Consider the following 18,949-nt stretch of genomic DNA (forward strand, 5'->3'; position numbering starts at 1 on the left):
TAGTAATCTGAGTTGTCTGGCCATTGTATATTTATTGTCTCCATTATACATATGTTGGCTATTCCAAAAATATCCATTATATTTTCTCAGTGAGGAAGAAGGGTAGGAGTAATTTCATCTAATCATCATGCTACGTATGAAGATACTAAGGGTGTAATGAAGGTAACATACTTTTTATATAATAAATAAATAATTAGTGGGAGTGTTTTCATTTGAACATTGGTCTCTTGATCAGCATTATACATTCTTTATTCCCTGTCTCTTGCTTGCTTTGCATTTATTTTGCTCTTCTTTTTCTAGGTGCTTAAGGTGGAAACATTGGTTATTGATTTCATGTCTTTTACAATATAAGTTTAAATCTATAGTTTAGCTTTAAACACTGCTTTAGCTGCATCCCATAACTTTTGATATGTTGTGCTTTTGTTTTCATTTCAGTTCAAAATAGTTTCTGATTTCTCTGATGTTTGCTTTTTTCACACATGGGTTATTTAAATTTATCAAGGTTTGTTTTATGACCTACCATACCCTACATGGGGATGAGAGGAGAAATGGAAGAATTCACAGGCAAAAAATGTCACAAGACCCACTGCTCTTTTCAGAGGTTCAGTAGTTTTCTTGAATAAAATGTTCTGAACTTGTATGATTTTTGTCATTTTACATGGTCATAAAATGGTTGTTTGTAGCAATTTTGTCTAGTTTTATCATTCATTTGGGGAGTGTTTTTACTAAGCTACACACTTAGCTATTCCAGAAGTCCTCCTTTCAGGTACTCTCCTTTTTACAATGGCTTACTCTCTTGGGGCCACAATCTAGCACTTAAGGAAACTATGGGTTCATTTAAGACTAAACTTAGTACTACCTATTTAAAATACATCAGGAATTGAGAGCAGCTGTTGTGCTCCAAGATTTGAGGCTACCTTCATGACAGATGAGACTTTAGCATAAAGGAATGCAGGGAGTGTATAGGAACTGCATTAAAAAGCTCCTATCTCTGGAATAATCTTGTTTGAGGAGCCAGTCAGCAACCCAAGCTAGCTGATATGAAAATTCTGTTTGGTGGAGTAGGGTAGTGTCAAAAAAGATGTTTGTAATACAATATCATGTATTCATCCTTTAGAGGATCATGAAAGCCAGATCCCATGGAAAGCGGTAAGGTGTATTTTATTCCCCTCTTTTCTCTCCCCCCCACCCCCCAAGTTGTCATTGATCACTCTGGGAGCTAATTGTAGCACCTCATGCTGATTGCATTCATTCCCAGTGCACTGAATTGGATTTGCTTTTTTAGGAGAGATGTGCCATTTTTATCTATATTTTAAGTTGTTTGGGAGTCCATATATAATATTGACAGACACACTCAATAAGTACTTTCTTTGTCTTGATATTTCTTTAATATAGTTTTATAAATTCACCAAGCTCTCAAATATTTTGTAAAATTGGGAAATTCAAACTATTTGCCTCCACTATAACTAAGTGACTTGAATTTTTGTGGTTTTAGTTTTTATTTTCCAGTGTTAGAATAACTTTAAACTTCTGTAGCTTGTTCAGTCTGGGTTCTCTCTGCTCATGCCTAGGAAATTGTCTAGGGTGGGGGTATTCAGCAGATTTCCTGTGATGTTGGAAATGTTCTATTATCTATGCCAGGCAATATGATCACCATTAGAGTATGTGGCTGTTGAACACTTGAATGGCTGGTGTGGGTGAGGAAATAAATTTGTAGTTATATTCATTTTTAATTCATTTAATTGATACCTTATTGGGTAGTAGTGGTATAGGCATGTATCCAGACTGTTCTATTATTCATCCCTAAATTTCTAAAATTTTTAAATACTCTATACCCACAAAGCAGTAAACAACAATAGGATACTTTTGTAGATTTATGAGCAGAAAACCATCATGAGGAAAATGAGATTTCAGATTATTCTGGCAACCATTTGCAAGGTAGATTTGAGAAGGGATAGAATTGTACTATAAAAATTCCTAGGAACTATTGCAGTATGCCAGATGTGGTGGTGTAGTGGCATGTGACTCGACTAAGTGTGTAGTATCCTGAATTCTTGCCTTGGGACTCTGATTTGGTAGCCATGTGATGCCAGTCTTTAGGAGTTGCAGCTTTCTGATTTGTGAAATGGTAGAAAAATCCTTTTCCACCTACTTCACATGGCTATGCAGATTATTGTGCTAGAAATAGATAATAAAAACAAATCTGAATACTCCATAGAGAGAATAATATGGTGGCCCATGTTGTTGGTTATAGTAAGGAATGAAAAGTAAATTGTATTTGAAGATAACCGACTGACTTATAGATTGAAAGACTAAAGGGGAAAGTTGGAAGAGGATTTGACATCATTAGCAAAGAGATGACTTTTGAAGGCCTAGTTGAAGATGTGGAGATAGAATATTTTAAATGCAGTGAGTGTGTCAGCAACTATTTGTAGGAGCAGCAACTGTGAGTTGAGACAATGTTTAAATTATCCATTGATAGTTCATGCAGTTTGACAATCAACATATTTATTCATATGAATTATATCTGGCAGTATTTTCTGGAGTGTTCTAAGCTAAAATACAAACTTCCTTTACTTTTTACAGTACTCAGCATATAATCTTTCCATGATAACATCAGCATTGTTCATTGCCATTTTATGGTATTTTATTTCTTCATCTGTCACTTTCTCACCATACTCCATATACGTTGAGGGCAGAAATCAGGTGTTTTTCAACTTTATATTGCTTGTCCTGAAAAATATGTCTAACTTATAGTATTAGCCCCCAAATAGTTGTTGAATAACTATCAATAATTAATTGGTGATGCCTTTGCACAATGCTAGGGTACAAAATTATTTAACCCCATAATAAACATGGTTTTTGAGTTCTTTTAGCTGCCAGTAATTTTATATCTGTCATTAAGTGTTATTTCTTGCTTAGAGGGAATTGTATAATGAACAGTTAAGGGCAATCTGCTTGGCGTCAGACTTCCTGGCCCTACAACTTGGAGGCTGTGTGATCTTGGACAATTTGCTGAATCTTTCCAAAGCTTGGTTTTGTTATTAATAAAACAGGGTTAATAAGATTCCTACCCTCCTGATTAGTTAATGAGATGATCCATTTGAGGTGCTTAGTTCTTGGGAGGGAGTTATGTGCTCAGTAAAAAGAATCTGTTATAGCTGTTGTTACTATCATTACTATTTTATTAGGAGTAGTGGTCATTTCTGTTTTGTAGAAGTAATAATAGTATTTTTTCTCATGCCTACACATAAAAATTTACCCCTCTCATTTACGCTTCAAATATAGGGCACTGAAACGCCATAAAACTAATTTAAAGAACACTAAACTCTTGGCAGGGACAGGAAGCTTTCTTATTAGTGCAATGATGAGCTATAAGGCATAGACATTGTGAAATTCCCTCTGTGCACTTTGAGGACCTTCCTGGATATCTGAGATTGGAAATTATGCAATGTTTGGGTCTTTGATAAAGTTAGAATTTAGTGTTTTTTTTTTTTTTTTTTTTTTTTTTTTTTATGTCTGAAGTAAAACATAACAGCATATTTCAGTGAAACCAAAAAGTAGATGTGTATAATTGTCAGGGCACATATTTAGCTTCCTACATAGTATTATTGTTGAGCCGTTTAAAGGGGAGCGTGACCTTGAATATCTCCTCTTGGGCTTTCTGAAGTAGAAGGCTCCTAATTTAATTGAAATTCTCACAGTTAGCCAACCAAGAAAGAGAAAGTCCTGTGTTTACATGTTCACAGTTTAAACATGATAAATTAAGTGAATTAGTTTAGTTATTTGACTATGCAAGCTGTAATCTATAGCAGACCTAGGTTTTAGAAGGTGAGTATATACAGTAAGTTGAAGAAAGGGAGAGAAAAGATGTCAGATTTGGAGGTGTTACTATGTAATTTCTGTATTTCTGTATTTACTCATTATGTACCAGGAACAGGGTCACATGGGCAAACACATAAACCAGATGTGTGCATCTGCTCTCATTTTTCCCCCATGCATGATGTTGTATTGGTTCCTGCAAAGCCAGTCTTTTCTAGGCTACAAGTTGGTAAACTAGTGTCATTCCTCCATAACCATAATTATAATTGTTTCTCGGTTTTTTTTTCTTACATTCTCTTCTTTTATCTAATCTTTCCCTTTCTTTAGTTTAAAAATCAGTGTTTGTAAATTTTGTTGCAAGTTTTATTTGCAATTTTAAAGTGATTAGTATACACTGTGTGTAAATGACATGGTTTTAGATTCCTTGGCCACCATGAAATTTTCTCAGTGCCCTCACTCACATGTTCAGTTCTTTTGAGAGACAAATATAAAAAGAAATTTTTTCTAAGCATATCAGATTTGATTATGCTACTGTTTTATTAAAGACCTGGTATTGGTTTTTCTTAACAAATCTTTGTATTTTAAAAGAATTAGCTACAATCCTAGATATTTTTAAATTATTTTAAGTCAAGGGACTGTGGCTGACAAAGTACTATTCCTTGTATATGTCATTCATTTTAATCTTTTTAAAAGTATTGACATTATTGTGATTAAGATGCATTATTGCCTTAGCTAATATTCAGATCTCTTACAGGCATCTACTAGTAAAAATTCCAAATCCAGCTTTAATGCAGTAACTGGATTTTCATGAGAATTTCCTTTAAGGAAAAAGGTGGTGCTTTAGTTTTGTTAGGAAGGGAGCGATAGTCTCATACCAATGCTTGAGAACAAAGCAATTAAAAGAAAATGTGGTATTTGTGTATACAGTGAAAGGAAACCCATAATTAACCTATGCAAGTCTAGCCTGATTGTATTTGAGGAATAGAGTTCCAATTGAGTAAATTCTGTTTTACTCTCCTGTTCTATATTATGGAACTCTAATATTTTTATTATTGGTGTCTTCCAGACCCTTCTTTTCTATTATTTGGTTACATAAAATGGCTAAGCACAGTAACATGATGTAACTCTAAATTTTGTCTTAGTGTATATGAGAAGAACACAGTTCTGGATAGAAATAGATAATGAATTCTCTGGTATTTGAGAATATTTTTGTTTGTATCAATAATCTAGCTTTTTGCTTTATTTTATTAAATTATCGATAGAGCTAACTGACATTAATTTTGAACAAATACACTTAGACAACTTTAACAATAAAATGGCTGGGATATGCCATTGCAGAAAAACTTTAATTTTTAATTGATGCTCAGGAGAAGAAACTTACTATGTATTAGCATATACCTTTTTGTAATTATTTGTTTTCAGAGTTTTGTCTCATAATTTCTTACTTAATATCTGAATATTTTACAAAGTAGATTTGAATGGTTTAGACTTTTTAGGTAATAAAATTATGGCATGCAGTCTTTAACTATTTGTTTAGTTCTAAAAATGACAGCTCATATAGAAATAGTTTTAAAAGATTTCTCCAAATTATTGTATTGTTTTTAATCTCAATAGTCACTGTTTTTTTATTTTTAAAAACTTTTTATTTTGAAATATTTTCAAACTTACAGAATAGTTGCAAAAATAATACAAAACCCACACAGAGAACTCCAGCATACTCCTACCCAGATAACCCAGATCCACTAACTATTGTTGGAATCCACTTTTAACATTTTGACTTGTCTGCATTTCCGCCCTCCCTCCCTCCCTCCTTCCCTCCCTCCCTCCCTTCCTTCCTTATCTATCTGTCTATCTATCTATCTAATCTATCATCTTTCCATCACCTATCTATCCATCTATGTATGTATCTATTTTCTAAAGATTTGAGAGTAGTAGGTTTTATATGTCATGCTCCTGAACATGTGCATTTCCTAAGACCAAGGATATTCATTTATGTAACCACCTTAAGTAACATTATCAAGGTAAAGAAATTTAACATTGATATAAATCTTACATTTTATATTCTAGTTTTTTCATATGTCTCAATAATGTCCTTTTGGACATTTTGTCCTCCATTAGATCCAGTCCAGGATCATGTATTGCATTTAATTGTTCTTGTCTCTTTAGTCTGTTTCATTCTTTTCTTTTTCTTTATTAGAAAAGTTGTGGGTTTATAGAACCCGCATAAAATACAGGATTCCCATATACCACTCTATTTGTTGATGTGGAACATTTGTTATAAGTGATGATAGCACATTTTTATAGACCATTTTTTAATATAACTGTAATCTTAAAACTGTAAGCTGTTTTTTAACTGACACCAGAATGATCTTTTAAAAATATAAGTTTTTTCTGTCATATCTTCATTGCCACATAAACATTTTCATTGGACATATCACTTATTTTTGGACTTTGTCACTGGACTAATTTGTCTTACCTACTTCCATATTAATTTTTATTGGAATTTCCTGGAATCTCATTTAAATTTCAGAATGTGAAGGTGCCCTCTAACAGAGGTCAGGGTTGTGGAATTGAGTTTATTGATGGAATTTGTGAGAGGATTACTTTTATGAAAAATTGATTTAAGGAGGCTTATTATCTGTTTTTCATTATAAACTTTGTCTTAACACATATAGCCATTAATACTCAGTGTAATGAGAGATTTGAAGATATAGACTCTGAAATTGGACTTTTGTGTTAAAATTCAGTGTATTATTCAATATATTATTTTATAAAATATATTATTTTATGAAATAAAGTATATTATTTTATACTCAGTATATTACATCTCAATATATCATTTTATAAAATAAAAATGATATTGCAGCCAACCTCAGAGGATATTTTTGAGGATTAAATGAACTAATATAAAGTGTTTAAAACAATGCCTGCCTTTTAATAAGCATGATACATGTGTGTATGTACATGCATATTTATTTATTTATGCATATATATAGACACGCATACACTTATTTTTCTCCAACTGGAATATAAATGTAAGTTTTGATTTTTTTCATTTTCTAGAAATGTAATTTTTAAAACATCATATATGTATAATACATATAACTCAAAATGACCCCTTTAATGACTCTCAAGTGTACAATTCAGTAGTATTAATTATATTCACATTATTGTGTAACCTTCATCTGTATCCATTATCGAAACTTTTTCATTACCTCAAACAGAAACTGTACCCACGAAGCAAAAACTCCCTCTTCTCTCTCCGTGCCTGTTCCCTGATGACCTACAGGTCATTCCCTATCTATGAAATTTGCTTGTTTTAGATATTTCATATAAGTGAGATGATACAATGTTTGTCTTTTTGTGTCAGGCTTATTTTATTCAACATGATGGTTTCAAATTTCATCCCTGGGTTGTGGAATGCATCAGAACTTCATTCCTTTTTGTAGTTGAATAATATTCCATTGTGTGTATACAACACATTTTGTTTATCCATTCATCTGCTGATGGGCACTTGAGTTTTTTCTACCTTTAGGCCATTGTGAATAGTGCTGCTATAAACATTGGTGTACAAATATCAATTTAAATCTCTGCTTTCTATTTTTTGGGTATATACCAAGAATTGCAATTGCCAGGTCATATAGTAATTCTATTTTCAACTTTCTAAGGAACCACCAGAATTGTTTCTACTGTGGCTACACAAATTTACAATGCCACCGGCAATGCATGAAGATTCCTATTTCTCCACATCCTGGTCAACACTTATTGTTTTCTCTTTTTTTAAAAATCATAGCCATGCTAGTGAGTGTGAAGAAGTGATATCCATTGTGATTTTGATTTGCATTTCCCTAATAAGCAATGATATTGAGCATCTTTTTATGTGCTTATTGACCATTTGTATATCTTCTTTGGAGAAATGCCTATTTTTAAATTATGTTATTTGTCTTTTCGTTGTTGAGTTATGGCAGTTCTTTATATGTTCTGCATATTAAGCCTTTATTAAATATATGATAGCAATTATTTTTTCCCATTCTGTGTGAGTGCTAATTTTGTCTGTTCCATCCACTACTGAATCCACAACACCTAGAATAGTATCTGGAGCTGAGTAAAATATTTGGTGAATGAGTGAGATTTCTCTACTGTTTAACCTTGCTATCAAGATTGCCAAATCTACCTTGAACCCCCATGTTTATCATATATTCCTGTTTTTATTTTAATTGATTAATCAAACCTTAATTTCATTTTCTTTTCCATTTATGATGCTTTGTCTACCTGTTTGTTCTGTAAGGTTTGACCTGAAGCATAATTTAATTTAACTTTTCATTTTTAGTTTAAAGCAATTTATACTGAGACCCAAAGATTTCTATCTAATTTATAATACCTAGACTGAATTGTAATATTGTTAGTGCATTGCTTTTTGTATCATTTTTGAATGATTTATTCAAAATGATTGATTTATTACTATAAAGTAATAAAATATGAAAAAAATTCATTGATTTTCATCCATAACACACCAAATTTTTGCATCCTTCATGAGTTCTTTCCTTCACACTGCAAAAAATATTCCTAATAGATCCTTTTTAAAAATCCCTTTACATCAAGTTTACTAATTAGAAAAGATATTTGGCCTTATCATTTATAATGATAAAAGTCACGTTTGATAGGATAACTTTTCCTGCCCTTTCCTCTGTTTTCTTTTCTTTAACTTCACCCTCCCATTCCCCTGTTCCTTTCCTGTGCTTATATCTCAGATCTCTTCTCCAGGAACCTGAGTGCCTGTATGTTTGTTCTTTTGTCTACGCTGCCTGCTGACTCTTAAGTGCCATAAGTGGATGTAATTGAGTGAAGCATGGAAATGCTGAATAGCCGAACTGTAAATTGAAGACTCTCTTGCTTTTATGTATAAACAGAAAAGAAAAAGGACCTATAGAGGCAGCTGTGCAAACAAATTCAAAAACATATAATGGTGCAGTTTTGTTCCTGGTCTCAGTATATGAGGCCAATGCAGACAGTTTCCATTTAAAAGAATAAAATGTTTTGTTCACCTAGTCAGCATTTTTGAGGCCTTGTAAGTGCTTGGGTTTTTAGGGTGAAGGTATACAAAGATGAAGTCATTGTTCCTGTTCTCAAGCAATTCGCATTACAATGTAGGATTCAGCCAAAAGAGAGGAATATAGAAAGTTATGGGTGTATTGGGGAAGATATATGATTGGTTCTTTCTAGGGTGGAACTAGCGATGCTTGGATGTCAGAATGTTTTCCAGATGGGAGAAAAAATGATCTAAAGGGGGAAGATGTTTGTAGGCAGGCCTTTGATAATGTTACTAATAATTGTTAGGATATAGAGAACATTTGCAAGATGCGATATGCCTGTTTTTTAAAAACCAGGGGGGAGGCACCTATGTTAAGAGCCAATAAAATACTGAAAAAACGTGCTTGAATTGTTAGTTGTACAGGAAAATTCAAGCACTTCATTAAAAATTATTTTTTCATAGTCTAAGAGGTCAAGTGTGCCTTTTCAATATCGACTTGGATTGTTCTTGTTGTACAAAGCTTCATTAATTACCCAATATGGGTGGGCACTCACTAGAAAAAAATGCAGAGTTCCACTACTTTGTTTTTAAATCCCCCCGCAAAATACAATGCTTCTATTAACGAATATTTTCCACTATATTCTGTTTTCATATTATGTTATAATGTATCTGATTGTAATCGTTAGTGATTCTGTGAAGTAGAGCTCAATTTTAGTTTTATCTTATTTTCTGCTGTTTACCTCTTGCCCATATCAAATTTCTTAACCTTTTTGGGATAAGATAATAGAACAGATATTGGCTTTTTGTTTACAGTTACCTAACTTTCCCCTAATATCATAATACTACAGTAGCATAATAAATATTAAATATCAAAATAAATTAACTAATGCAACTGATGCTTGTATAATGCCCTTAAATTGACTTACTATAAAGTTGATAAATTAGTTACAGAACCATAAGAAAACTTTGACATCCCTAAGAAAACACTTTGAAGGACAATGCTATTTTTGTTGTATCACATCTGGCATGCTGATTATTTAATAATATAAGAAATGGAAAAATATTATGACAGTTTAAGAAAATGAAGAAAAATAACATTTAACAAAAATATTTTTGTTTATGCCTCTCCAGTTATTTATATTGGAATTTGCTTAGATAATTGTAATCACAGACTCTGTCAGAATATTTATAAATATATACAGAGTATGTATATGTTCATTTGCGTATGTGTGTATGGGCAAATGTGTGTGTATGCGTGTATGATTATATAGCAATATGTACCGAGGTTCTTCAAAATTTTTTTTTCACAGCTCTTATCTAATAAAATTGATTAGACCCTCCCAGTATCTTAGGCAGAAGTGGCCTGTTGAACAAAATCAGAAATTTCTTAGGAATCCCAGAATTTATTCTTAAAAACTCATGGGTTCTTTTAGTCAGAAAAACATTTAAATCTAATACTTACAAATTCATTAACTTTCCCAGCAAACCGTGTAGTTATTAGATATTGCCGGAAGAAGTGTCCCATAACCTGAATTCCCTCTTGGTTCTGCTGAGATACCCCAAGGATTATGGGGAAAAATATACTGGAAAAAAATCAGAAATACATAGATCTACTCATAGTTGTACGACTACAAACATAAAATTAAATATATTTTCTCAGAATTTAATGAAATATTTTCTTTTCATTTACAGAAATGTTTAATTTGGTAAATTGGTGGAAAAAAACATGGATTTTTAGCAACTGAGGAGCGAATTAAGGTAATTAGCATATTGTTTATAATCTTATTTGTTAGTAATGTCACAATATATTTACTATTACATTGTATTCTCATTGTATGCTTTTATAAGTATCCTATTAAAAATTTAGCATACTGTTTAATGGGTTACAAAAATAGAGTTTTATATATTTTTGGAAAATAAATTTATCTTTCTTGTGAACAAATATGGAGATAACATAGTTCAAAATATTTGCGATTGTGAGAAAATATATTCCAGCTATATCAAAAACAAATGGGCTAAAAATTAAATGGTTTCAGTAGCTCTCTACTTCTTGGAAAGGCAAGTGTGATATATTATTTTATTAACCGTTTAATATGGAATAACCATACTGGGTTATTTTTTTCAGTTGGTGAACATATACCAACACAGAATATTAATGTCATTTTTGTTTAATTTACTCCATTTGCTCTTAATTTTATATCCATGATGGTGCACATTATGAAGAAAAAAGAAATCATTTTATAGCAACAGGATGTCTAATATAAAGCGCATTATTTTCAAAAGTAGTATTTCTATTTATCAGAAGTTTATTTGTGGAATATAACATAAAAGACTTCACAAAGTGTAACCTTAGGCCAGTACACATCTTCCTCAGCAAAACATTAAAAGCAAAAGAAGCCTTTATATTGAGTAGTCTACATTAAAATTGGAATTTCCTCTCTTCTTGAAGTTACTGAAGTTAATTACAATAAAGTGACTTTGTAATATTTGGAATGTAAATTATTATAAAATAAAGATCTAAAATTAGAAATGTCAACTTTCTTATTACTGTTCTGTATATTAAATGATTTTTTCATTTAATTTTCAACTATTGATATCAATGGTATGTATTATAAATGACTATCAGTCTATTTTTCTCTTTGTTTTAAGAGTATTAAATGACTTAAGACCATAAAAACATTGCGTTTGCCTTTGTAGTCTCTAAATCTTCCAAATGATATTCCTTCTTTTAAATATTTTTCTTTTTGATTTCTTTGTAACTCCTTTCTTCCCCACATTTATTCACATATGCAAACAAACTAATGTTATTCCCACTTTCCAGAGTAGATATATCTCTTTTCTTTGTATTTATTATCTTATTTATTCAATAACATCAAAATTTTGCATATATTCTCCTACTGATTTGAATGTGAAATGTTTTATACAGTACTTAATATTAGTGAAATAAATAAATTAAATAGATAAAAACAATCATTCAATCTTTCATTTAAAAAATCATTCAATCTTTTTTAAAAAAATTCATCCCAATAAGACTTACAAACAGATGTGCTAGCTCTGAAGATGGTAAATCTTTTGGGAAAGATGAAGTTCTATAGAAATTATTATATACGTTTTTAAATAGTTATTTGCAAATTGCTAAGGAAATAGAGAGCCATTCACTTTTGCCAGAGGTTCATGAAAATTTCACAGAAGTTTTGAAATTCACTGAGGGGTTGTTGAGGCAGAGACGATGAGGTCATTCATTTCAGGCAAATGGAATAGCTGATGAGAGGGCACATAAAAGAGCAAGCTATGGATGTTAAATGACTGATATTTCCAGTGTAGCTGCAGGATTAAATATGTGGTGAGACAATGTCAGAAGATGACTCTGGAAAAGTGGGTTTTGGATGGCCCATGACATATCATGCTAGCCATACTTAGCTCAGTTTTCTAGCTAGCTGTCTCCAGAGTGCTCAAGGTATCCATACGGTTGTGGGAATAAAATTTTGGGACCTCTCTTGATATTTATGTTCTTAAATAAATGTAAGAAGTCATTAAGACAATAATATTTACTATAATGACTGCCACAGATCCCCAGATAAAAGGATTCTGGAGGATTCATAGGGATTTTTTACAGTGTCAATTGGTTGGCAGTATTTGTTTGTTTTCAAATTGTGATATAATTTATATACTGCAAAACTCACCCTTTTAAAATACACAATTCAATTATTTTTAGTCTAGTCACAAAGTTGTACAGCACCGCCACTATCTAATTCCAGAACACACCCATTAGCAGTTACTCCTCATCCCTCCCCCACCCCTCCAGCCACTGGCACCCACTAATCTACTTTCTCTTTCTATGGACTTGCCATGTAAGTGAATTATACCATATGTGGCATTTGTATATGGCTTATTTTACTTAGCATAATGTTTTCAGTTTCAAGTCTCATCCCCAGGTTAGGTATGAATGAGTACTTTATTCCTTTTTATGGCTGAATAATATTGCATTGCATGGATATACCACATTTAGTTTATTCATTTGTCTGTGTTTGATGGACCACATTTGGGTTGTTTCCAGTTTTTGACTGTTATGAATAATGCTTCTCTTAAAATGTGTATACACACTTTTGTGTTGACATATTTTTTCATTTCCCTTAGACATACACCTAGGAGTAGAATTGCTGGGACATATGGTAACTCCATTATTAATATTTTGAGGGCCAGACAAGCTGTTTTCCACAGGCTGTACCATTTTACATTTCATCTAGAAATATATAAGAATTCCATTATCTCCACATCTTTGCCATCATGTTATTGTCTGTCCTTTTTATTATAGTGATCCTAGTGAGTGTGAACTGGTGTCTTATTGGGGTTTTGATGGTGATACTTATTATTTAGAGCATTTTAGTGAACTGATGTTGCATGTGTCTATTTAAGAGTATTTATGGGATTTTTGTCAATTCTTGGCTAGAATAACCCTCATGTTTAGACAGTGACCTTTTGTCTAGTCTTATATAGAAATTGCAAATGAAAGATTATTTGATTAATATAGGCACCAAGTCTACACTACAAAAATGGCAGAGCTCACATTTTTCCTACTTCTATTTGTCAGCTTCAATATGTGAAATAAATTCAGACTTATTGAGGAACTAGCCAAATCCTTAAGATAATTAAGAAACTCTGCAATATGGATTTGCCTCTTATAAGTGATAAAATTTCTCTTAAGAGAATACAGAGTATATTGTTTCTTGAGATGTAAGCTAATGATAGTACACAGCATCATGAATGTAAGACTTTTAATAACTAAACATCTGAAATATAAATGTAACTCTTTTGGATCTTTCAGCAATGTTTAAAGTCATGCTCAATCTAGTAATGCACAGATTTTCACTAAACTTTATGATAAGTGTTTAGAAGCCTTATTTGAGATTTTCTTCAGGGAAGGAAAAAATCTGTTGGAGAAACCCTAGTTGTTCTTGCTATAATAAAAATGGCTAAAATCACACGTGAAAAAAAGTGCTTATAAAATAAATACATTTTTTGAGTCTCAAAAGGAAATATGTACTAGAGAAGATCTGTTTTCCTCAGTGAATGGCTTCTTTGAATATATCGAACCACAAAGTCTCAAACCAAACTTTTCAAAATAATAAAGTCTATTCAAGTCACGTCACTCCACAAAAGATACTACTCCAGCAGTCTTTCCTGTGTGGGTTGATGGCTCCATTCTTCCAGTTTGTTAGGCACAACTTCTTGGAGGATTCCTTGAATCCTGTTTTGCACACATCACCCATATATCATGCTTAGAAGTAATGGAATGTTTTTAGACTCAGTAGAACAGAATAGGCTGTTCCATGACTTCTGAGCACTTCCTCTGCTACTACCTTGGTCCATCCAAGTCACAATCCCTTTTTACCTAGACACTTGCAATGGTCCTGTAAGTGTTTTCTTTGTTTCTGTTCCTGCTCCTCTATTTTCACTATACAGCAAGCAGAAAGACCTGTACCCTTTTCTACATCCTCTGTATTTCAGCTGCCTTGGCTTACTGCCATTCACTGAACTCTCTAGGCCACTTCAATCATGGAGCTTTTCCTCTTGTTGGTTCCACTAACAATTTCACTCTCTCTAGTTATTCACATGGCTTATTTCCTGGACTTCAGAAATCTTCTCACTGTGGCCTTCCATGGGCATCCCATTTAAATTTGAAACTCCCTGGGAACGTAACACTTTCTGTCCTCCTCTCCTGCTTTATTTTTCTCCAGAATACATATCACCACATTATATACAATTTCATTTGTTGACCTCTTCCGATTTAGTTAATATATTCTAAATATTTCTTCTTTATAAAAACCTTTTAATTTTGAATTTTACCTGTGTTTCATATTGTCCTACTGGCCTTGCTCATGGATTCGTATGTTAAATAGATAATTCTGGAAGCAGCGTGGTTGACTGAGGGACTAGAGTCAGGTGGACCACCAAGGATGTATGTACAATAACTCAGGTGAGTTAATAGTGATGTGGTTTAAAGCAACATTAGTGGGTACTGGGTGGTAGTACTGCATTTGAGAATATTTGTTAGGGAAAATTGACAATTCTTAAAGACTGGCTACATTTGAGTAATGACAGAAATTTGAAGTCAGCTATGAGTATCAGATTTCAAACTGGCAGCCAAGTGGCTGGTGTTGCCATTTCCTCAGCTATGTAGGGAGCAAATTTTTTTTTTCCCCTTTGTTTTAACAGAAATAATTTTCCAGAGGTGGATGTTAATTTTCGTCTCTAGATAGGAGTAATCTGTATAAACATGAATCCTGAGCTAAAAGTAATTAATTATTTCTTTATTCAATTGTTTTTCAAAATTAAAAAAAAAGTATTGGTTTGTTATGAAACTACATTTTCTAATTAATTTCAAAACCACAGTCAGAAAGTACAGGATGTAAAAACTGGCCTTGGGCAGAGTAAAAACGCACATAAATTATTCAGACAGTCATTCCTGCTTATTCCATTCTTGGAGATATAGTGGCTGTCAGAAGCTGTCAGCTGTATAGTTAATGCCCTTCAGAACTTACATGCATAAATGGTGACCTTTGGAAATCTGCATGAAGGTAAATCTGGCATGCGAATGATAGCTGCCAGAGTTGAGCAAAGGAAAAGGTATCAGCTACTACTTACACCACATAACAGGTCGTGAAGCAGTGAACAGGAAATGGAGAGTATGTCTCAAACAACAATAATACTTTTTCTACAAAATAAAAACAAAACCCATTTTAACAGAGTTTTTTCAAGGCAACTTATAGCCAATCATAACCAATTAGCAGCTGTGCCTGCTAATTTAGAAATTTTTTAAATTTAGTAATTTTAAAATAAACATTTATTAGATTTTTTTGTATTATAAAATTAATGCCTACTCATAAAAATGTATAAAAATATTGCAAAGAATAGAACAGAAAATTAACATTATCTATAATTTCACACTCAGAGGCAATCACGGTTAACATTTTGGTGTAAATTCTTATTTTTTATAACTAAAGAAATATATATATAAACATATTAATGGCCTTATGTGGGTGAAAATACCTTTTTTACTAGCATCATAATATTTTGTTACATACTTTCTTTAACAACATTTTGTCACCATCTTGAAGATGTTATATGTTTGTTTAACACATAATTTTGAAAACTTTTAAAGCATATAAATTTTAATGTATATCAATATAATATTGAAATACTATACTTCTTTTTAACTAATGTATACCATTTTATATTTGTGTTTACAGTATTTTACATTCTCTAAATATAGTACTGAGATAAACATATTTATATAAATCTTTGGGCATGTAAATTAATATTTCCTCAGGATAGATTTTTAGCACTTGAATTTACCAGGTCAAAGTAATATGACTCTTTTTAAAGCTTTTGATAAATATTGCTAAAATTCTTTCCAGAGAGTTGGAGCCAGTTTTTACTTCCACAAGTTCTCAATTTACTTGTATCTTTACCTTTAATTCTATAGTCAGTTAAAAATGTTTTTTTAAATGTCCAAGTTTTCATTTTTGTATATGTTATATTAAAACATTATATAAAACAGAAAAATCATTTGCAAGAAAAAGTTCAATCTCTCTTTTTGATATTGTTATAATTTCAATTCCTATACATTGTAACATATCACTTACAACTTACCTGTTCTGTCAACTGAAACATAAGATTCTCATATTTCAGGACAGTGCTGAGTGTCAAAAAAGAAAACAAAAATAATAAAAACAGAAATACAAACTGGAGAGTTTGAAATAATTACTCATGAATAGTGTATAAGGACTAGCAGAAAAAACAAGTTTTATTCCTCATTTTCTATGTTTTTTTTGCAGAACACTTCTGCTTCTTTTAGCCACTCATGCCTTTCCTAGTTGGTCGAACAATGCAGTAGTCACCATAATTTTTGGAGTATAATTAGCCCCTGCTTGGGTGTTTTTCACCTTGACATATCTGAGCATGTTCTTTAACTAGGTACTTTAAATGTAAAATAAAATGGTTGAAAATACATAAACCCTAGAATGGGACAGTATACAGATTTGCGTTTACATAATAGTTAACCTTAAATTACATTGATACATAGGATGTAAACCATTCCAGTTAAACTTCTAGGAAGATCACGGTGCTATCCTACTATTTTACATTGCTAGTGGTAAACCCTGAACCAGCACTGGCCCTGTGGCAATCTCATGTCTTGAGTCTTGCCCTCAACCAGATCTCATTTATCCCAACTGTCCTCTTAACCTCTACTCATGTATTGCAAAATATTATGAAGGTTCAAAACTGTTGCTCATTTTGCCTGAATCAGGGTTGTTCTCTTGAATACAGTGGGATCTGCCATGAGCTAAACATATTTATAGATTGGTATTTTGGGCCACAGCTAAAAATAGTTCACAATTGGTATTGAGTTTTTGTGGGGGAAGGAGTATTCACTTTTTTTTAGATTGAATAATGTACTTACATTTAAACTTGCCCGTTGTGCTTGATGAGTTTTGACAAATTATACACCCATATAACCTCAATATTTGTGTCTCTATCTCTGTGCTTACAGTTGTGTGTGTGTGTGTGTTACTGGTGGACAGTTCTGTAACGTTTAAGACCTGTATCAACTTGTGTAACTGTCACCACAATTAGGGTAGAGAACAGTTTCATCATCCTAGAAATTCCCTCATGCTGCCCCTTTGTTGTCGCACCCTCACTCCACCAGTAACCCCTGGCTACCACTGATCTGTTTTCTGTTCCTATGTTTTTATCTTCTCTAGAATGTCATATAAATGAATCTTACAGTATATAATAGCCTTTTGAGACTGATTTCTTTCACTCAGCTTAGTGCCTTTGAGATTCATCCATGTTGTGTATCAATAATTCATTCCTTTTTTATTGGCCAGCAGTATTCCATTGTCTGGATGTATCACAGTTTGTTTATCCATCTACCCATTGAAGAGTAACTGCGTTGTTTCTAATCTTTTATTTATTATGGATAAAGTTGCTATATATAACATAAATGTGCAGGTTTTTTCATGAACATAAGTTTTCATTTCTTAAGTGTAAATGCCCCAAAGTAGGATTCCTGTGCTGTATATAAATATGTGTATTACTTTTAAAAAATATTTGTAATTTATATATCTACTCCAAGTTTTTGTCCTCATTTTATTTCTTTTCTGTTTAAGCTGCCATTGTTATTATGTAAACAATGTTGTGCAGAAACTTAATCTTCTTCACGTACAGAGTTAATATTAAATTTTGATCCTAAGCTAACTATGGCGAGACCTGCTTTTATTGGTCTCTGAATTTAGATAGGAAAATTATATGATCCAGGTAGAAAACCCAGTTTTCATGAGTTTTCCTAACATAGTGTTTTATACTTTTCTTCATGATTGTATCTTGATTTCCTCTGGTTATTGTTGCCACAACAACTAAACACAGGCATCTGCCTTAACTGTTTTCTGCTCTGATTGTGTTATTTAGCTGTCTTTATCTACCAAAATCTTATGTGCTTTTTACATAGAAAAGACCATCATTTTCACTATTTTCTCACAAATTTTGTCAACTAGTATCCCAGACTCAGCAGATCAAAATCACCTAATTATAAAAGAAAGCAATATTAAAAACCAAATTTAAAGTTGACAATGGTTATTAGTGTTAGAGGCCAAATGATCATTCAAAGTTGTCATAAAACTTAAGCAAATATAGCAGGCTGGATATATTTTATATCAGAGCAGATACTCCCTTATATTCTGACAGCATGAGTTATATACATTTACAAATGTGGTTTATGTTAGGAAAAACCCTGAATCAGGTTACCATCACTCTGGGTCTGGTCTTGCCATTAACTTGTGAGACTTGGGGCACACCATATAATCTCTCTGGATTGTAGTATTCTCCTTTGTCCAATTAGTGAGGGCAGGACTAGATTATCCGTAAAGGACTTTCTTGCTCTAAAAAAATATGATGCTGCAATTCTGTGATGATCTTGGGTCATTCAAAAGTAAAAGTTAGTTTTTGTGGAGTGTGTTTGATATTCTCTGTCAGCAGGCATGGCTATATGAAATACATTTTACTTTAAAGCATAATTATAATTTTTGAAATATG

General features: G+C 32.3%; 1 protein-coding gene across 7 annotated transcripts in view; it reads left to right on the plus strand.

The window, feature by feature from the left end:
- ADGRL3 (adhesion G protein-coupled receptor L3) overlaps positions 1–18,949 on the plus strand; it is a 912,567-nt gene that overhangs the window by 183,959 nt on the left and 709,659 nt on the right. For all 7 annotated transcript variants that reach the window (XM_037829887.1, XM_037829881.1, XM_037829884.1 and 4 more), the window contains exon 2: positions 10,547–10,612. The gene's annotated coding sequence lies outside the window, so the exon portion shown is untranslated. The remainder of the gene's footprint in view (positions 1–10,546; positions 10,613–18,949) is intronic.

This window comes from Choloepus didactylus, chromosome 3 (genome assembly GCF_015220235.1).
Source record: "Choloepus didactylus isolate mChoDid1 chromosome 3, mChoDid1.pri, whole genome shotgun sequence".
Taxonomy (NCBI): Eukaryota; Metazoa; Chordata; class Mammalia; order Pilosa; family Megalonychidae; genus Choloepus; species Choloepus didactylus.